This window comes from Pleurodeles waltl, chromosome 3_1 (assembly GCF_031143425.1).
Source record: "Pleurodeles waltl isolate 20211129_DDA chromosome 3_1, aPleWal1.hap1.20221129, whole genome shotgun sequence".
NCBI lineage: Eukaryota > Metazoa > Chordata > Amphibia > Caudata > Salamandridae > Pleurodeles > Pleurodeles waltl.
The window spans coordinates 1,134,408,621-1,134,431,533 of NC_090440.1; positions in this window are offsets into that span (position 1 = coordinate 1,134,408,621).

Here is a 22,913-nt window from a genome sequence, read left to right on the forward strand (position 1 = left end):
GCCTCACACAATAGGGTCGTTAACCCCCCACTGATGTTTGGAGCCTGTACTGAAAGGAGAGAGGGGGCACTCCCAGAACCAGTTATAACTGCTGGAACCTCCTCTCCCTACCATTGTAAAACACTGTAAGAACTGACTATAAGTACAGGGGAATTTCCCCCACAATTTGAACATTCTTGGAACTTGAAACTGGACACAGAACGCTGATGAATGGACTCACCAGGAAACCACCTTGGACTGCTGCTGTTGTGCTGACCTGTGACCTGCCTGGTCAGTAGGAGGAACTGCCACAACCTGCACCCCTTGTGCTGGCCTGTAGCTGGGCCCACCAGCCCTGTGCTTCTTCTTGTTGTGGATTGCTCCCAGGGGCAGGGTGTTGTGGCCCTCACCCCTGCCAACCCTCCTGCCACTTTGCCCACAGCGCTTTCCAAAGGGGCTCCTTTGTTGTTGAGGAAAAATCACCGCCACAGCCCAGGCTGCAGATTTGACCTGAGCGCTGTATTGGGTACCTTACAAATTACTGCCAACGATCACCGCCGCAGCCCAGGCCTCAGATGGGCATTAGCGCTTTCAAAACCACTTTATTTTTGCCCTCCGAATCACCGCCGCAGCCTGGGTTCCTGGGCTATTATTAGTGCGAGGTCCGCGCTCAACTAAGTGCCCCTGGGGCACAAAGAGACCTCAGTGGAGCCGCCGAGCTCCTAGCGGTGCCTCCGGGGCACGGTCCGCTCCTAGGAGCGCCCCCGGGGCACCAGCCGCCTCCTCTCTTCCTGGGAGCGTCCCGGCGGCCGGGAACAGCTCCCAAACACTTGTGCACCGATTCAGGTGCACGCGAGTGCTTCTTCAGGCCCCCGGAAGGGTTCAAGCTCACCAAGCCACTTGCAGGACACGGAGAAGGCGCGAGGAGCGCCCCTTCTCCGGTCTCTGCCCTAGGAGCGGAACATTGGTATTTAGAAATTGTTCATGACAAGTGCATATACCTTTTACTAAAATTCCTGACCACTGCTTATGTTGCAGAATCCTGAGTACTTACGTGTTCTAATGTGACAACTGCATATTCTTGCAGAATATTAGTAACTTGTGTAACCCTCTGACAAATGCTAAGGTAGCAGGGTATTACTTACGTGTAATGTTGGTCTAATTATGTTTTGTGCAATACAGATTATTTTTACATAGCTCAGTGTTGTGTTTACTTTGTGGTGTACATTTTGCGTCACATGTGTTGTGTGTTGTGCGAACGCTTTACACATTGCCTCCAGGTAAAGCCTGACTGCTCATGCCAAGCTACCAAGGGGGTGAGCAGGGGTTATCTTGGACGTGTAACTCCCAAGCCCTGACTAGAGTGGGTAGGTTCTGCCTGGCTGGGGTACATACCCTAGCCAACCAGAAACCCCATTTCTAACACCAATCAACAGTACAATTTACCTAGGGAGCACTTGCACTTTAGCACTGATCAGCAGTGGTAAAGTGCGCAGAGAAAATAAACCAGCAAAAACAGAGCCCAGTAAACGATAAAAACAGGAGGTCAGAAGGTAAAAAGACAAGGGACGCACATCAAAAAGCTGTCAGGTCTAACAATGATGAACCCTACTCTCCCATTAGACAAGAACTGCTCTCAGTGACAGCACTGCTTTCTCCTATTAGAAGTCACTCTCCCTTTGTGCAATACAGCGTAACACCAGTTTACAAATACAAGCAGCATAATTACGACCTTGCACATCCCAAACAATGAGTAGGTTCTCCATAACTGATTTATTTTACTACTGCCCCATTCATTGCAGAGATGGTTGAAGTTGTTTTATTTGTGTTGTACATGTGGGTCTAGAATTGCAATACGTTTCTAATGAAGGAACTATATCCAATGCTGTGTTGGAGCTTGGCTGGGCTGTTTGTTTTTTATATGCACATTTCTCAGTCTGTTTCATTCGACAAATGTACACACTTGTGCTTGGAATCCGTTGCAATAACGTCCCAATATCCACGTATGGCAATCAACTCACAAACCTTTTTCGCCATGCTTCCTGTTCAATCTGTGGCAAATGTTTAATATGTGATCATGTTCCTTGTGTAATTCAGCATTTGTGCCTCTGACTTTCACTACAATGGACATGGGCTGTTTTTGGCCACATGCAAATACTCTTTGTATCTACCATGAAAGTAACCAAATAGCCATTATATAGTTTACTTGTTACGCTTGGCTCTTACCAAGCCCCAATAGCATTAAGGCTAGATTGTACCTCTGGTAAACCATTGCTATGACACGGCAATACTGGTTAACAAAAGGTGTTACCACTGTTGCTATGTCAGAAACAAATTACAGGCTGCTCTGGCTGGGCTCTCACAAACCTTCTCCCTGCAACATTAGCAGAGCAGAGAACGCATCAGGAGTCGAGAGGAGGGCAGAGGAAGGCACAGAGTGTGGTGGTTGTGGGTAGCAGGATGCTAGTTTTTTGTGACAGGGAATCGAGGAGATGTTATATATGGCGCCCTCATTACTCCTCTGGCAGTCATAGTGCTTCAAGGCAGGGACTGAGGACTTGGGTGGTCCATACTTAAAACAAAATTGTAGGTAGGTAGAAGTGAAAAACAGGGCTGTTTTTATCCGGGGGGGGGGGGGGGGAGTGAGTGACATCTTAGTTAACTCGAGCTTGATTCTTGTTGTCTACTTGATGTCACCCTCAGGGTAAACACATTCCCATTATTTGCCGTTACCCATCTACAATTCTTCATGTTATACATCGAAGGAGAAACAGTCAAAAATAAGCTTCAGTTACCCTTCCTCCTCCTAAAAATGTTCTTTTTTTACAAGATTTATTTATGAAAAACTGTGTTATGGGGGTGAGTAACGCTACTCAAGGAGACTACGACACGATCAGCTGCCAGATTTCATATCTTGGAATGAAAAAAAAAATGCACTCTAAAGTGTATTTGTTATATGACCCCGGCACTTTAACTGGTACTTTTGAATATTAAAGAAGGAGTAGGTTGTCATAGTAAATGCCACAATCTTAAAGTGAGCCTGCGGGTTGGGAGGTGTAAGTATACTCCCTACACAAGTGAAACACTGCAACAACGATGTATTTAGTCTGTTCAACATCTGTATTCTGGCACCGGATTAACAAAATATCCCAATGGAGTTAAGACAATTACTACACGGTGTAGTAGTTTAAATGTAAACTACTTTATTATAAAATAGTGCCTGGCATAGATAATAGCCCGTTAAGCATAACTGTGCCGCATTAAAAAGAGTGCTTGTCACATTTAAAAAAACGTGCATATTTGTTTGATGTGCATGGCCTACTCATGTTCATGTGTTTCAAAGGTTTTCAGAAAATCATATAAATTCAGCTGCAAGACAGGAGCTCTGTCCTTGTGTGCAAATGTACGTATTTCTAACATCCTCAGGAAGGGATGCACTTGTTTTGCAACATCATAAGGCTTTGAGTTGAACCTATGAATGTGCAGACTTAACTCTTTGTTTTTGTGCGTTTTTACATTAAAAAACACACAATGGCTTGTTCATAGCAAGTAATATAATTTACAGACAATGAAAATAATGTGCAAGCATTTGTTGTTTTGAAAGAATTAACAATGTGATTGGGGCTGTGCGTGCAACGTTTTTAGTGCTGCCCATTTACGTAAAATCATACCCTCAATCTGCGTGTTTTCTCTGTCTATAACATTATAAAAGACGTACTATTTGGAGGCAGGCCACTTTTCACTATTTTCTTCTTACGCTTTCTGAATTTCTGATTATTATGATTTTAGATTTCTGTTAATTCCCAAGACTCTAATGTTTTCTGTAATGACACTATTAACTGAATACGTTTACAAATACTGAGAACTGGAAACACCTTGCTGTGCATGCTTTCGAAAGGGTCATGACCCCCTTTCCTGCCCATCGACTCTCATCAATTAATTAGAGGTGAAACAATTATAGTAATATTAAAACCCACGATAACAACAACAACAACAACCAAAACAACAATAATAACAATAAAAAAAAGAAAAATAATAATAACACATATTGTTATTATTTGTATTATTATTATTATTATTATTATTATTATTCATATTTGGTTTTACACAGCGCTCAAGAAAGTAGCTGTCCCTTTCTGAAGTATTTTACTGGTGTTACTATTACCAAATGTAACTCAATTGATCACTCTCGGGGGGAGTGAAAGGCTGGAATGCTCTTACTGTTATCCCATTTATCAGCCAGTGTTTCAGTCAGCAGCTAACCTTAAATTTGAATTACATGTCATTGACCTTCAAAAGATAAAACATTTAGCAGATCCTGCCATGATTAGAAAGTTGACAAGCTTAGATTTCACAAAACATAAAATTGTTGAGATAACCAGAATTCGCCCTTATAGTCTCCAGTCTCCAAGACTCCAAACTGAGGCCCTGATGTATACTTTTTGGTGCAAAACTGCAAAGTAGGTTTCCATGTCCAAAAAATGACTTTAACTCCATAAATTTCCAAAGCATAAATATGGAGTTAGTTTTGCTCCGAATTTGCGTAAAATAAAATGATGCAAATTCAGTGCAAAACAAGTATAAATATGCCCATGAGTACTTACCAGAGACTCTTAACAGTCCTTCCCCTTGACAGAACTTTCCAGCTGCGCAGGGCAGACAGGAGTTGAAAGAAACCTTCCCAACCGAGGGGAGGTAAGTGCCCGTAGGGCATGGTCTGGGGGCGTTGCTTCCAGCTGGACAGAAATGACCCGCAGGACACCGGTCCCCGGTTCCATCACCAGAAGGGTTGGGTTCCCGTGCTCCGAGCGAACAGTAGTATCCTGGGAGACAAAGTCCAGTAGGCACAGTCAGACCTACAAATAGAAAAAACAAGCCATACTGAATAGGGGGAGCTTCCACTTTTATTTATTCATCATCTCTTATAGAAGACAGATCCATGCTCATTGCTATCTGGAAATCTCACAAACACTTTCAATAAAAACAAAGACATATGTAGGAAACATATTTTACAATTACATTACAATTACATTATAATATAAGAACATTTCTATATTCACAAACATATCTGGATTGTTCAGGCAGTCAGCCTGAACTTCTGATTTTTCCCCGTCCAAAGTGATCAGACAACTGCGAGAAGTGCTTTCTACTTCTTGGTGCTATTTTTACCTAAAACTTTAAACATCAATATATCTGGTTCTACTGACCTGCTTTTGTTTGTTTTCATGTCATTTTCTTTATTAAAATGTACTCTATTTTTCTAAATTGGTGTGGGATTTTTCTTTTGTTGTGTTTTCACTTTATTACAGCCTGGGTGCTCCATAATTACTTTGCACATTGCCTCTAGGTTAGGGCTGACTGACTTGTGCAAATCTACCAGAGGATTAAGCACAGATTTACTTAGGTACATGTGGCTCATCCTCATCCTGACAAACACTGAGTTAATTATTTGAGGGAGGCTTCCAACCACCTCAAATAATAGTAAATGTTTTAACAATGTAGTACCATTTACTAGGACAATAAGAAGATTAAATGTTCCAATTACATGCAAACTACTTTTACCATGTTTGGAAAGGAGAGCACATGCACCTTACCACTGGTTAGCAAGAGCATAGTACCAGAGTCCTAATGCCAACAAAATGGGTTCAGCAAAATAGGGTATTGAAAGAACAAGTCTAGAGAATACCACACAAAAGATGGCTATTTCTAACCTTCCCATTAAAATTAAGGGCCTGATTTGAATCTTGGTGGCGAGGAATACTCCGTCTCAAACAAGACAGATGTCCTGTCCGCCATATAACAATCCCATTACATCCTATGGAGATCATAATGTGGCGGATGGTATATCCACCACATTTGTGACGGAGTATTCCATTCGCAAAAATCTAAATCAGGCCCTTATTTTAATTTTTTAAAAATCTTTTTGGTTTGTTTAATAAAATATTCCATATTTGTGTATTTGTTTGTTATGTACTTGTTTCGGTATTTTGTGTATTGTTTTGATGTTCAAATCTCAGAAACTGATTAGGTCCAGGTCCTTGGCTAGAGTATGCATCTCAGCCAGGCAGAACCCACCACTATAGTCAGGGCAAGTAAGGTACATGACAAAGAGAATCTTTGCTCACCCCTTGATAGCTTGGCACAGAGCAGTCAGGCTTATCTCCAGAGGTCATGTGTAAAGTTTTTGCGCAACACACTCACAGCAATGACACAATAAATACACCACAAAAGAGACTCCACATGGAATATGTAAAAATATCCCCATGCGCTGCTCCCAGGGCAATAAACAGTGCTCGACACACACTGGGGGGAAGAGCTCAAGAGTAGCAAACAATGTTCACCCTGTGCTGAGGGTCCTGGGAGGACACAGGGAGGGGGCAGGAGAGATGGTAATGCTCTCTATATTTAACCACTGAATCCATCTTGACCACTGACCCATTTTGTGCTTAGCTTAGCTTCAGGTGCTTGCAGTCATTGTTCCACAACAAGCTTGTTTTCTACAAAGAACGTGTTTCTGGTTCTACCCACCAGCACCAGGTTGCACTGCGCAGGAACATAACATGGCGATGTGGACAGTAGATGTGATAAGACAATCTCAGCTTGGGAATGTTTCCAATGTTTTAATTACAGAAAAGTACTGCTCTTCCGTCTCTGGATGAGCATCGGGGGAAGGCCCGTTCCTTTGTGTGTTTTTGAAGCAGACCGAGTAACGCCAGCACTTGAATTTCTTAACTTACGCAAAGGGAGGGGGAGATTGCCAGAACCTTCCTCTTGGGTTTGTTTAAGGTGTATAAGGTGGGCAAGCTTGGCACTGTGGCAGAAGGAACTCATTTGAGGGTGGACGCACTGCCCAGAACAAAATCCCACTGGGAAGCTTCTCCTGTCCAGGGTTCCTCAGCTTGATGGTGGCACCAGGATGATGTTAGATTTGATCCCCATGGTGATGCATTTTTATTCCCAGTTATCTACCTTGGCTGTGCACACACATATATATATATATATATATATATATATATATATATATATATATATATATATTTATTTCACCATCGATCATTTCACGACATGTGAAAGGCAATTTTTACCAGCTTCTCGTAGCAGGAATGACACCGGTACATCCATCAATTCGAAAGGTATTTTATTTTATTTTTCCTATCTCATGTGAAGTACAAAGTGCAAAGTGCTATCCAAATAAATATGGCAACGCGTTTTGACCTGAGACTTCGACTGACCATAAAGTTGATTGTGAAGTCAGTGTATTTAAATCATGTGATCACCCAACAAACACCAATTAAAAAATAGTTGTCATTTTATATCATTTAAATGGCATTATAGTCTATTTTGAACCCATACTTAGTTCTTTTATCTCAGTCAAAAGCCAAATAATAACTAATAACATTATATAAATTTCTTATTAAATCATTATAGGTGCTTTTAATAATCCTAAGCCCTTTATCCATTCTTGATTATTCACATGTTTAATTAAATCTCTATTTCTTATATTTCTTTATAATCTTAACATTCTTTTACTTACTAAGATAAAGTACCTATTCATGCATGATTGAATAAACTATATTATAAGTTTCAAAATTACATTCATACCATATGTCTAGGGCTATTGTCTAAGCACTATATATCATATTTCCATTTTAATCATATTGGATTTCTATCTCTCGGTGAAGTACCTTAGAAATGAGAACAAATTAATATCTATACATCATTTCATTTTCCTCACAAGTCATAACAAATATTTTTTCTTATAGGATATCAATTAGATGACAAGATGGCAAATTTCTGTATCCTTATTTGTTTATTTTCCATCTTTTATCTATCATAAATGTCTATGTAACTCCGCATCCATGTTCAACCCCCATGGCATTTCAGTTCCAATTAAAATGATCTATTAAGACTCCATTCTCCTTAGTCTCTGTTCCCGATCTCCTCCTCTATCATTTTGTTTAATGTATTGAATGCCATAGTATCTTAGATCTTTTTGTTCACCCTGATGTTGCTCCCATGTGTGTTTCGCTATTGAGTATGTTAGATCTTGATTTTTTATTGCCCTAATGTGTTGCAGAATTCATAGTTTCAATTTATTCACTGTGCTACCCACATATTTTTACCGCACACACACTCCAGTACATAAATCACATATGGGGTTTCACAGTCTATTCTTTCCCTAATTTTCATTACTCTTCCACCAAATGTTGTGAACTGCGTCATGTTTTTCCCGTAAGCACATGCTTTACATTTTGTAGACTTCCAAAAGCCCTGCCGTTTATCACTCAGACAGTTTGAGGCATTCTTCTTTTGCGGGATCACATAGCTGCCTGTTAATTGATCACCCAATGTTGGTGCTCTTCTATATGTGATCAACAGATGATTAGGTAAGAATTGAGATAATGTTGTATCCAACAATAGCAGTTTCCAATTATCTTTTAAAAGTTCTCTAATCCTTTGACTACCTGCGTCAAAACACATAATATACCGTATTTCATTTATTTTTTAATCCTGACTTTTCATTCTAGGTATTACTAGTTCATCTCTTTTGCATTTCATTGCTCTTTTCAATGCATCTTCCAGAACTGAGTTCGGATATCCTCTTTTGTGGAATCTTCCATACATGTCATCCATTTGGGTTTTCAATTCTGTTTCTTCTGTACAATTGCATTTAACTCTTAGGAATTCTCTATATGGTACACTCCATTTTAGAGCCTTTGGCTATATATATATATATATATATACACATAACTGTGTATTTAAAAAGCACTGGCTCACTCACACCTAATCTTACTTACCTGTGAACAAGGCATGCTGTTGCCGAAACGCGTCTTGCTGCTCAGAAATGCTATTAAATGCTTGGATTTTAACATGGACTGGCGCCTGGGCTTTTCATGTTTCATGTTTGGGAGATATTTTTTGCGGAATGCTTTGACCCAGTAACCCAGGCCGCCCTGCAGGGTCTGTGGCCCCTTACGGAGCAGGAGGTGACAATGATATATATATATTCAATGTTGATGAATCATACTTTTTATGCCTGTCATTGTTTAACTGCTGTAAGTATTCTAGCACTTACACGTGTTTTACAGCATTCAAGTTAAATGCTCCTGTTTATAGTTTTGTGTGATTTCATTTGACATCTGGGAAGTGCCTGAATAAATTCATTAGTCAAAATAGGAGAGCTGCATTCCTTGGCATTGTTTTCCTCTTAGTTTGAAGCAAAGCAGAACAATTTGGCATAGTCAGCAGGATACGAAGTGAAAGATTTAAAATGTCCGGCAAGAAGTCAAAGGAAGTTTCCCATGTGCAAATGACATGCCAGGGTGGGAAAAATCACCCTTTGATGTTTTTACAAATGAATGGTCTTGTGGAGCAGGGTTATGTGAGAATTGGAGTGGATGTCTTGTCAATGCTGAACCAAAAACAGTATTACTTTGCTTGCAAAAAGTGCAAGTAGGAAGGGGATGTGATTTATCTATTTTATGCAGGCGGAGCTGGATTCTGTTATCAGCAATTGGAAAGGCAGCTAGTTGAAGCCAAAAATAACCTAACCATGCTGTCTTGTCAGAATAAGTTACTGCAGGATAAAGTTGATGCTTGGTCTGTCTCAGAGAAAGCAGCCATTAATGTTGCACAATATAGGTATTGTAAACGTAGGGGTAGAGTCAATCAAAAGAAAGTTAATTTAGCCATTGCTAAAGCAGGGCTAGATTGTAATCCTGATCTTTGGATTGCCAACATTTGGGATTTCAACGATTTTTCAGAGTCCACTGATGAGTCTGTTAAAAAAGGTGGGGGCCAGCTTGAACCAGACGGACAGAAAGTGGTTTGTGCACAGGACACTCCACAAAACCCACGGGGGTTGAGATGCACTCCTTAGAAGGTTATTCCTCAGCAGGAGATAAGTGATATGATGGATACGTTTTGCCAAAAACCTGGGAAAGCATTGCTAATGTGGTGTTGCATTGGTTCTCATTATCCTGAGGACAGTTCCACACCATGTGATGCCTGTATGCCTAAATCGTTTTTTTCAGCCAACTAGCAGTGCCTCATCTCCACCCAAGAGCAGAGATGATTGTGGCAACCAAGCGCATGACAGAGAGGACTCCTCAGGGGTATCGTGGTCGGTCAGATATCCCTTTCCCTCAGGTACGTTAGTCTCACACATGCAAAGACAAACAGAAGCAGAGTATAATTCAATAAGGTTTATTGAAGTAACTGCATCTTAAATAAAATGGCATGTACTGCAGTAACTAGAATGATAAAACACACTAGAAGCAAAATAATGACAAAGAGAGTGAGACACAAAAACAGTCTCAACTGTCCCATTTGTTTCCAACCTAAGCTATGTTAGAGCACAGCGTGGTAAGCCCTAATCCGCCCTTCAAATTTCCCCCCGGGAAGACATCATCCTCCATACCTGAGGAAGGAACTATCTTGTCTAAAAAGACACCGTTCCCATGTAGGTCAGGGAATTCTGCAGTTTAAGAAAGCAGCTGCAGCGAAGACATTCAGCAATCAGCATGCAGTCATGGCCATCTGGCTGGAATCTTCCTTTAACGTATATGGGATGGAGAAGTATTTTATAATAAAACAATGGATGTTCGACGAAAAATGTCCCCACGTACGGATATGTGTGTTTCTGTGAATGTGTGAGACACAGCAAACCACTTTTGCCAGCAACCCTATCTGACTGCAGCCCTGAGGAAAGCACAAAGTGAAATGAATGCAGTGCTAAGAATGTAATATTATCCTAGACGAAAGAGCAAACAGATGGAGAAAATAAAACAACACCGTAAATGTGGCTAATGCCAGAAAAAGAAAGCGATGCTGAATAAAATGTAACTGGGCTAAAGTGCGCAAAGAAAGGCCTAGTTTGCTAAAATAACATGCCTAAAACATGACTAAAGTAGCTATACAATGGTGGATAGTGCGGTTTGACAGAGACCCTTGTACTCTTAGCACTGACCCCATAATACAAGAGCAGTTTAGAGGTTATGGGAATCAATGAGTGACTGGTTTGTTCAATTGGCAGTTGTGATGTGTAGTAAGAAATATCATACTGAGTCAGACTGGCCACCAAATGATAAGCCCCGGTACAAGTTGAGAGATGCTATGCAAAGAATTAAAGAAGAAAGTTTGAAAACTGGTATTCTCTTTGATGAAACTCACAGTTTGTTAGATGCTCCACTGACAGTTTCAGTATGAAACAAAATTATTTGGTTAGCTCCCCTAGCTTACAAGCAGGTTATAATAACCCTCCTAAGTAATCAGACAGTGCAGGCATTAAAAGATGTGCTGGAGGCAGTTTGTGAATTAGGGTAGCTTGGAGACTGGATGAAACCTGAAAGAATATCAAGGTCTGAGGGTCACACAGACAATAACAGAGTATCTAGGAGAGATATGTTTCTGCCATTGTTGAAGGATGGTGTCAACAAAGAGCAGATAGATGGGATAGATACTAGGAGTCTGTGAGAGATGTACCGTAAGCGAGGACTGGACAGAAAGTAGGGTAGGTGAAAAGTAAATAAGCAGGATAACAAACAAATGAATCAGGGCAAGTCACAGATGCAGAAGGAAGGAAAAGAGAGGGAGACAAATGTTTCTTCACAGGGGAAGGAGGAGGAAGATTTGGACACCGATTGGTTAACTGCTGGAAACGGGGAAGGAGAGGAATCTCCCCACAGATATGAGAGCATATACCCAGACCTGACTTGGGCAAAAATTGACAGGTTTAAATCAGATTAGGAAACAGGACACGAACCAGTACACAAAAATAAACCAATGAATTATAGCCCTCAGATACCAAGGTTGTACACTTTAGCAGAATTGAAGAAGGCAATGGAGCAAATTCACAAAGGCATTTATTAGTAATTGAAATGGTACTTCTGTAGTACTACATCACATACTCATAACTGTGTTTCTCTTCAACCTCAAAATTTGTAAATTCTACGACTTAAACAACTTTTCATAGATGTCCACATTTCAAACTACAAAGCCAATTCACGAAGTAATTTAAGTGTATATTAAATAGTAATATACGAGTATTAATTCTCATACTTATAAAAGCCTTTGTGAATTGGCCTCTTAATGCTCTAGTCTCTATGGTACTACAACTAATGACTGCTCCTATACTGCTGACACCATATAGTCTTGGTTACACTGTACCCAGTGAAGCAATATCACAATAATGGGCTAATATCTAAACTGGCAATATTCCTACCCTGGTTAGAGGACAGAAAATTGTCCTGTCATCCAATCAGTGAGAACCCTTCTTACCTGTGGTAGCACAGAAGTTGCCCCCAGGACATGGTTGACATCCCTCAGGGCTCACAAGGCCAGGTGTGCTACTATAGGTGCCTTCAGGACACGGGTACTGGAACCCATACTGACTTCCTTCCACACAGTAATATCCAGGCGGGCAAATGGATGGTTTCACTGCTCCAAGCAAAGCTTCCAGTGTTCCAGTAAAGTTATGAATATGATACATGGGACCACAGAACCTGAAACAGAACTCAAGCTCATAAAGTTCATGCAAGGACATGGTAATCCTAACATTACTGTGAGACCTCCCACTGGAGGCAGGATGGTGCATGTCTGTGAGGCTTTCATCCAGCTACAGAAAAATATATGGCTGTGATACTTTGTCTGCTGACAGAAACGTGGATGGTTTTGAGACCTCCTCCCAGAAACATAATTAGTGCATGACTATGAGACCTTCACCAAAGATAAAATAGTGCATGACTGTAAAACTGACATTGCCAAATAGAGACGTCCACTGCTGGCAGATCTCCACACACAAGGACAGAATGTTGCAGGCTTTTTGCACAAAAGTGTGCACATCTACTGGACTCCATACATAGAACCAAAAGTAAATGGCAGCAAATTACACTCTCTATCAAACATTATCTTCGATATTACATTAACGTTAATTTGTCTTTCTTTGTGACAGGACTACACAACTTTACTTTGTTTTAATGTTAAAGAAATTTATGACCTGATTGCAAAGCTTTTTCTTAGAGTAGGTGTTTCCACTCCTGTGTTGGGTTTGAATTGTTCTTGAATGTCTATGGTTGATTTACAAAGCATTTTCTGTGAGCAGTTGTGTTTTCTTCTAGAGGGACGTGTGATTTAATCACTAATGAATTTCCCAAAAATATGCTTGCTTTCAACTGTGATTCACTAAGCTTTTTTCCCATGAGCACAAATGCTTTACTCCAATGTATTTGAGTTTAAGATACTACTCACAGACAAATGTTTGTGAATCAGGCCCATAGGTATCACTCTGAGGACACCACTCTTAACACGAGAATTGTTCAAAGATGAGGAAAAAAAAGTTTGCTTGTTTAGTGATTCTTTATTTAAAAGTATTCTGATTCTTTTGTCGGCCCAGTGAAGAAATAGCAAGCACTGAGGGAACTAAAAACAAGATGTACAAAAGGATTTTGTGACCGTGAATTCCTGCTATTCACAAACTCATTGGGTTTGTGCCTCCATAACCCTTTTAATAATTGTAAGAAAATGGGTTATTAGTTGTGTGGCCTGCACAAGTAATGGGTCCACATTTGTCCTGTGCTGGAAACCAAACACCCCATTGTCGTGCTTAACTCTCTCATGGTAGCAAAGCGGAGCAGTCCAAGGCCTACTCAATGTGGGGGTTGGGGGGTGACTAACAATCCCCATCCACAGATACACACTAATACACTTAATAAATTATTTTCCAGTCTGTGCCTTTTCTTTAGAACAATGAAACAATACATTTACCACATACACCACTCAAAACTATGCAGAAATGTACAAATATACATAAGCATATGGAAATGATTCTTAGAGACATCGTGTAATCACTTTTACACCTCCCAAAGGGAGGTCTAACCCAACAAATCACATCAAAATATTCACTTTTATGAAAATGCAATAATTGAATGTAGCTTTGAATGCCCTTAAGATGGTCAATAAAGCACATATACTTTTGAAAATGAGTGGTTGTTAGCCTCATAATTTCATTAGAGCATTCACCAGTGGCAATAATGAATGCACTTCTAGGTGATTTGTGGACTCAGCACAACTTTTAGTGTGAATAACACAAATCAAATGTAGCCCCTAAAGAGCATCACACTTATAACCAGAACACATGTAATTTAAATTTTTTACCACTAGAAGATGTTTGCACAACATAAGACCTTGTGTTAATCAGCTTCAGGCCTCAGATAATGCAGCCATATATTTCAATCATAGAGAGCACAGCACTCCCAGCTGCAGAGCACATGCTGCATCCTGGAGAGTGCTTCAAAATGCCTGAAAACCCTTGAAAGGTTATAGTCTCAGAATTCCACCAAACTTAGGGTAAGGACCCTGTTAACTCTTTTGGGGGGGATGCTGCATTGCTCAGACAGCTCCCCACACACTTTGAGAATCCTTTGGTGGCTACCCTATACTCCCGCGGCCACCACAAAGCAAGAATGAGGGTTTTAACAAATACTGGCAAGCCCCGCAGGGCATTATGGGGCTGTCTTCAGGAGCCTTCCTGAACGCTTAATGAGCAGCTCTCTCTCTGCCGGGGAATGCCGAGTCTGCCTTTCATTTCTGTTTCTGTTTTTTTTTATCTTGCGGCCACGCCCCGCTCCTTCTTCTTGGGTGTCTGGTGCTTCTGGGGCACCCTGCATTCAGCACCTTTTGCTGGAAGGCAGCTCAGGGAGCCCACCTCCGGCTACCGTTTCTGGTTCCCTGCACGGCCAGCACACTGGGTGCTGTCATTCTGGTCTGCAGTGGGCATATGTGTGCTGTGTGGCTGGCCTTACCACCCTTCCCCAGACTCGGGCATGGGAAGTGGGGAAGGCGGGCCACAAAAGGGGAGTGCTGTGGCTCTTCCCCCTCCTTTCCTGGTTACGGGGCCCAGGGACGGGGTCCTGGGCCCCTTTCCCTAATTCCCTGGGAGGGCGATGGTGCTTCATCACCATTGTTCTTCCCAGGGCTCAGGGATGGGGTCCTGGGCCCTTTCACAAGATTTGTGGAAGGGGGTGATGGCACTCCCTTGTAGCTTCTCGGGACCCATGGATGGGGTCCTTGGCCCCCTTCCACTTTTCAGGGAAAGTGTGATGGTGCTTCCCGCAGGATTTCTTTATGGGGGCAGCCTCCAGGTCCTGGCCTACCCCAGAGACAGAAATTGAGTACTTTGGTGGAGCATCATGTGCTTCATCACTGAAATAGGTCAAAGGTCGTCAAAGTTCACCAGGGCCTATCTCAGGCCCACTGGGCCAATTCAGATGGTCTCCAGCTCATTTTTCTCCTGGTGGTGAGCCCGGACCACCTGGAGCACTTTCCTCAGGCCTTTTGGCTTCAAAAGATGATGAGCTTTGCATGGAGCTGGTTTCACTAGCTCCCTGATCCAGCCTTTACTTTTCCTTTGGGCTTCTCTCCTCCCCTGTACAAATGCCCAGCCTTTCCCTCAGCTGTTCCTCAGGGGAGTAGGGGGACTAGCTTTCCTAGTCCTGGGGCAGTGCCCCACTGGCCCTGGGGTCAATCAGATTCAGAGTCCTTAGCCCAGATGGCAGCCAGGGGATTCCTCTTCAACTGTCCATGGTGGCTGCCTCCAGTTCAAGTGTCCAACAGAAAAGCACACCCAAGAGACTTCTTTCCCTTGCACAGGACATTTTAGGTGGGGGTGGGAGTGCCCAGCAGGGCTGGACCTCTAACCTATTCTGAGGTGCCACATTACCCCTTTGCCCCTGTCCCAATTTCCCTGCACAATCTTCTGAGATAGCCACATGTGCCTTGGGGGTCTCAGCTCCACCCCTCGCTGACATCACTGCCAGGGCCTTCCACAGCTAATTTTCAAAGGAGCACCCCTTCTGGTTTGGCTCCAGGGGTCTGAACTCCTTCCTTTGTTTTGTGGGCTTGGGCAGGCCCTCTTCATGGCACATGGTGACAGCAGGCCTACTGATGCAAAGCAGTCCACCCAACCCCTTTCTTTCCCTCTAAGGAGCTGAGTCACTCACTGTTAACTGCTCCTTTTGTGAGCGGAGGCATTTGTTCCTGCAGCCAGAGAGAAAAGTACAAACTCAGCCCAACAGGGTGACTAAAGGCCTGGGCTCTGATCCTAAGCTGAGCCAGAGAAATATAACTGGATGACCCATATGATGTACAGATATGTCTTTGGACATTACACTATACAGCGGTATGATTCTGGAGTCTGCAAACCAAAGGGAAGTGGAGCTTCTCCCTAAGGCAGCCTTCTCCATAAGTGTGTAATGGAGTGTCACTGCAGATAAGACAATAAACAACACTGGCATTCCCTATGTGTGTTCACCCACATTATAAGACCCCATAAGACCCAGGCCAATACCCAACCCTGCATAGTCCCTTCTGTGCCAGGATACCTGGGTGCCATTTCTGGGCGGTGCCCGACAGGAGTCTCCCACGCACATGCATGCATGTTCACGTGTAACCATCCAGGTGCATCTTACCCTTTGCTGTGCCAAAGCAGCATTATCGTAAAAGGCAGACACTGTTTACTGTGGATGAGTCCTAGGTTATGTGGCTTCACCACAGTAAGAGGTCTAAAAACAGGATGCTCAAAAAGCAAATATCTGGGCGGATTAGATACGCAAAACCCATCTTCCTACTTCAAAGTACTAAAAACATTTCACGAGTCAGAAAAGTTCTTCCGACTCATAAAATGGGTTTTGTGACCCACACTTAATTGCAATTTTTAAGTGGTGTAAAAGAAGCATTCCTTTCAAACTGCGATCTGGTATGCAATGTATCAATGGTTTGTGACCGCAATTATGGTTGCAAACCATTGAACAGTTACCGACATTTACACACAGACACCAAAGAGTGCATGACTACAAGACTTTCAGTCTGTAACAGAAGCTTACATGGCTGTGAAACATTCACTCAGAAACAGGAAAACACGTGGCCGCAGAGGTGGTAACAGATTTGAAGGTCATTCCACAACCTTGTCATTGATGATTTTGTGACACAACCTATTAGTACATAGGGTGCTTCACAAAATAAGAGTCCATTTGCAAAATGTCAGTGCACAAATTGCAACCAATTTGTGAGAAGTGACTTCAGTCCATTTAGCTCTAAATGCTCAAATAACATTGTTGAGATACTTATGTTTGGTGAAGCGTGTGTTTTTAGAATCCTGCTTCACCAATGCTAATACCATTTTCAACAGGCTCTTACTTGAAAGACAAATGATGTATATGAATGGAACAAAAAATGTAACATACGTGCCAGCTGGACAGTTCTTGCAGGATATCTGACCTGGTTCATTCTGGTACTGCCCCAAAGGACACGGCTGGGGCTTTGAACTGCCACTCTTGCAAAAGTGTCCAAGAGGGCAAACATGATCTGCGGTAGAAACAGCAATGGAGTCACTGAGTGATGAGCGTGTCCCATGGAATGTGTGGAACACATAACCCCAGATTAACTACATTCAAATGATCTTTCACGACTTTTTGCTTCTTCAGTACTCAAAACTACACCGTGTCTTTGCACCACGACTCAAATTGGAGCAAAATTAATTTGCTTCATTTTAAATGAACAAACACATTTTCTTCACTTTCAAGGTTTTACGTTGTAACGGTTACATGTGAGACCAACGAATTTTGTTTTCAAATTTGATTTAAATAATTATTTGATTTATGGGTGGGTAATTTTCTTTTAGTTCAGCTTCATAACGCCACTCTCTTCAAACCTATTGTTATAGCATATTTGAAATATACAGAATGGGTTTTGGCTATTGACAGAGAACTATCTTTCTCTCATCTAATGCTATTGGCTGTTTCGTGTAGCACCCTACCTACTGTCGAGTCCTTGCATGCCATGAACAAAGGATTGTTTTACACTGCGAAAAAGCACGCCACATTCAGGCCCATATTTATACTTTTTGACGCTAAACTGCGCTAACGCAGTTTAGCGTCAAAAAATTTTGCGCCGTCTAACGCCATTCTGAAGCGCCATGCGGGCGCCGTATTTATGGAATGGCGTTAGCCGGCGCAAGCAGACCGGCGCTGCCTGGTGTGCGTGGAAAAAAACCACGTAGACCAGGCAGCGCCGGCGTTGGGCAAAAATGACGTTAGGGCGTCTTAAAATGGGGCAAGTCAGGTTGAGGCAAAAAAATCGTCTTAACCCGACTTGCGCCATTTTTTAACGACGCCCATCCCCCATCAACATGACTCCTATCATTGTAAAGACAGGAGTCATGCCCCCTTGCCCAATGGCCATGCCCAGGGGACTTCTGTCCCCTGGGCATGGTCATTGGGCATAGTGGCATGTAGGGGGGCACAAATCAGGCCCCCCTATGCCAAAAAAAATTATTAAAAAAAAAATAAAAATACTTACCTGAACTTACCTGAATGTCCCTGGGGTGGGTCCCTCCAGCCTTGGGTGTCCTCCTGGGGTGGGCAAGGGTGGCAGGGGGGGTCCCTGGGGGCAGGGGAGGGCACTCTGGGCTCATTTTGAGCCCACTTGTCCCTTAACGCCATGCCTGACCCAGGCGTTAAAAAGCGGCGCAAATGCGCCGTTTTTAGCCACGCCCACTCCCGGGCGTCTCTTTTGCCCGGGAGTATAAATACCACGTAAAGGCCTGGGAGTCATTTTTTAAGACGGGAACGCCTCCCTTGCATATCATTAACGCAAGGAAGGGGTTCACGCTAAAAAATGACGCACATTCCGGGAACTTTGGCGCTAGACGCCTCTAACGCCATAGTATAAATATGGCGTTAGTTGGCGTTAGTTTAGCGTCGAATTTGCGTCGAAAAAAACGACGCAAATTCGGCGCAAACGGAGTATAAATACGGGCCTCAGTTATTTACCTCATTCATGCATGGCATAAAACTATCATTTTTAATGCAATAGGCTTTTTTGAATGATTATTCCAGAATAGTGTGCATGTTTTACCCAGTGCTTAATTTGTAAATAAAAAAGTGCAGTTGCCCAAAGCCCTCCTCTTAAACACGCGGCTGCTGCAATTAAATGTACGAGCACGGAATACTGAGGCGGCGCAATCCTAAAGCCATCTCGGACCTATTTAATCAATATAAAGCCACTCCCTTCCGCTACAGCTCACCCTAGCAGCTTTCTACTTTCTCCCTTTGTGACGCTTTTACGTTTTTCCGCTCCTCCGTCTTTCCCATATGTGTCTTTTGCTCGCAGCAAATGCTTGAGGCAGAAGAATAAGCCTCGGCCCTCAAAAATAAGTGCCGGTGCTCAGCACCGGGAACAACAAGCACAAATTAAGCACTGGTTTTACACTCTCTGTCCTCCTCATTTTTTGGGGGCGTTTTCCCTAATGACTTTTCAGGTATGGGTATTGCTTTTCCTGATGTTTATCTCCACCTGTCTTTTACCTGTTGCTCTTCCCCTTCTTTGTTTTCTCCTAAAAAAGCTTTGGCAAAGCCAATAAGTCTCACTTTAATGGACTAACATATAAAAGTAGAGGAATCCCAATATGTTAGACCATTTGGTATTGCCAATGCTTGTTCATTTTTTGACAACTTTTTTACACACGTAAAATTGATTTGTAAGTAAAAGATAGCTTGGGTGTATCAATCAATCGGTGTATTTGTAGAGCGCACTACTCATCCATGAGGGTCCCAAGGCGCTTTGGGGGGGAGGCTGCTACTGCTCGAACAGCCAGGTCTTGAGGAGTCTCCTGAAGGTCAATAGGTCCTTGGTCTGCCGTAGGTGGATGGGGAGGGTGTTCCAGGTCTTCGCCGCAAGGTAGAAGAAGGATCTGCCGCCGGTGGTTGTCCTGTGGATGCGTGGGACGGTGGCGAGGGCATGTTCGGCGGAGCAGAGCTGATGGTTCGGGGTGTAGAAAGTGAGATGATTGTTGAGGTATGCTGGTCCAGCGCTGTGGAGTGCTTTGTGGGCGAGTTTGAATGTGATCCTTTTGTTACCGGGAAGCCAGTATAGGTTTCTAAGGTGGGCTGTGATGTGGCTGTGGATGTTGAGGATGAGGCGTGCAGAGGCGTTCTGTATCTGTTGGAGTCTTTCTGGAGAGCTGCTGTGGTTCCTGCGTAGAGAGCATTGCTGTAGTCCAGTCTGCTGCTGACGAGGGCCTGGGTAACCGTCCTTCTGGTTTCGGTAGGGATCCACCTGTAGATTTTGTGGAGAATGTGGAGGGTGTTGAAGCAGGAGGACGAGATGGCTTTGACTTGTTTGGTCATGGAGAGCGATAAGTCAAGGAGGAAACCCAGGTTGCGGGCGTGGTTGGTGGGCATTCGTGCGGCTCCCAGTGAGGGCGGCCACCAAGAGGCGTCCCAAGCGGAGGGGGTGGGGCCGAGGATGAGGACCTATGTCTTATCTGAGTTAAGTTTTAGTCGACTGTTTTTTATCCAGTTGGCGACGGCCTTCATTCCCTTGTGGAAGTTGGTTTTGTCTGTGGCAGGGTCCTTGGTGAGGGAGAGGATCAGCTAGGTGTCGTCGGCGTAAGAGATGATGTTGAGGTTGTGAGATCGGACGATTTCGGCGAGCAGTGCCATGTAGATGTTGAAAAGTGTTGGGCAGAGGGAGGAGCCCTGTGGTATGCCGCAGATGGTCTTGGTGGCTTCAAATTGGAATCGTGGGAGGCGGACTCTCTGTGTTCTGTCAGTGAGGAAGGAGGTGATCCAGTCCAGGGCCTTATCGCGGATCCCTGCGTCGTGGAGGCGTGTGCACAGGGTATGGTGGCAAACGGTGTCAGAGGCGGTCGAGAGGTCTAGGAGGATGAGGGCTGCTGTTTCGCCTTTGTCCAGGAGGGTCCGGTTGCCATCGGTTGCTGCGATGAGGGCGGTCTCGGTGCTGTGATTGCTGCGAAAGCCAGATTGAGATGGGTCCAGAGTGTTGTTTTCCTCCAGGTGGTGGGACAGTTGCCTGTTGATGATATTCTCAAGTACTTTTGCTGGGAACGGAAGCAGGAAGATGGGCGGTAGTTTTTGAGGTCCTTGGGGTCCGCCTGGGGTTTCTTGAGTAAGGCGTTGATCTTGGCGTGCTTCCAGCTTTCCGGGAAGGTGGAGGTCTTGAAGGAGCTATTGATGATCAAACGGAGTTGGGGGGCGATGATGGAGCTTGCTCTGTTGTAGACGTAGTGCGGGCGGGGGGGCAGATGGAGAGCCAGAATAAATAGTGTTCATTACTTTGATGGTGTCGGCGTCGTTGACGTGTGTCCAGGAGAGCAGGAGGTTGGTGTGGTTGGGGGGTGATGAGTCGGAGGTGTTTGTGGCTGCTGGTGAGGTCATGTTGTTGAAGCTGTCGTCGATGTCAGTGATCTTGCGGTGAAAGAAGGTGGCAGGGGAGTCGCAGAGGTCTTGCGAAGGTGGGATGTCGTTGGTGCTGGAGCTGCAGTTGGAGAGTTTCGTTACGATGTTGAAGAGCTCTTTGCTGTTGTGAGTGTTGTTATTGATACGTTCCTTGAAGGAGGATCTCTTGGTGGCTAGGATGACCTGGTGGTACTTGCGGATGGCGTTCTTGAGGGCTGTGTGGGTGGCTGGAGTCTTTTCCTGGCGCCACTTCCTCTCGAGTTTGCGGCAGACCTATTTGGAGGTCCGGAGGTCAGTGGTGAACCAGGTGGCCTTACTGATGGTGCGGTTGTGAGCTGTTTTTTTGAACGGGTGAGGGTGTTGGCGCAGTCTTCAATCCATTGTCCGAGGTTGCAGGTGGCATCGGTGGAGACAGCTGGTGGGGCTCGGGCGAAGATCAGCCGGTAGTTGGTCATCTTGTTCTAGCTGCGGTGGGGGATCGGTTACGCGAGGTGTAGAGTGGTGGGTTTATTGAAGGTGAAGTGGACGCAGCGGTGGCCGGTCCAGTGGAGTTCGGTGGTGTGGCTGAAGGTGATAGGCCTGCTGGCGGAGAAGATGGGGTTGAGCGTTTGTCCTGTGGAATGGGTGGGAGATGTGAAGAGTTGATTGAGTCCGAGGTTGGCGAGGTTGGCGAGCAGGGAGATCAAGTTGCTGTCATTGGTGCTTTCGAGGTAGAAGTTCAGGTCCCCGAGGAGGATGTAATCTGTAGAAGCTAGGGCTTGAGCACTAGCGATGTCGGCGATGGAGTCACTGAACTGAGGTCGGGGTCCGGGCGGTCTGTAGATGAGGGTGCCCCTGAGGGTGGTCTTGGGGTTGATGTGGATTTGGAAGTGCATGTGTTCGGCACTGCTGAGGGTGCCATCGGTGTTGGTTGAGATTCTGATGGTGTTCCTGTGGATGATGGTGATCACTCTTCCCGGTCTGTTGGTGCGGTCTCTGCGGGAGATCTTGTAACCGTCTGGAATGGCTATGATGATGTCGGGAGCTGAGGATGGGTTCAGCCAGGTCTCTGTCAGGAATGCAATGTCCGGGTAGGAGGAGACGAGAAGGTCCCAGAGCTCTATGGCGTGCTTGTGGACGGAGCGCGTGTTGAGAAGGATGCACCTGAAGTGGTTGCGTCTGGTTCTTGCAGGTGAGGTGGGGGTTCGGAGGGTGGAGAAGTTGCAGCTCCGGCAGGAGAAGGGTCCGTGGGTGAGCTTTGGTGAGGCCTGGAAACAGGTGGTAGAGGGTGTATTGCAATTGTTTCACATTTACACTTATGCAAACTGTTTTCGAAATATGTAATAGAGTTAAATATGTTAGTCCAAACCCTTACGCAGACAGTGCAAATTGTGTACTATTTTTGTATCAGTGTCTATCTTATGTACACAAAATTGTGTGTGTGGAGGCATCAGTTCAATTTGTTTGAGCAATGTCAATAATGTAAGGTGACAACAAAGAAAGAAAAATATTATGTCTAAACTAGTGAATGCATACAACAGGTGTAATACATGATGTGTATAAAATAATCACAAGCACTAATATTCCATATTCCTCCTAAAAGTTAACAAGGAGATAATTTAGGTGGTACATGGAAAGCAATCACAGAAGCTTTGAGATCCAGTGAAGAGGGACTTATCCCAATATCTCGACCGTGGTGAA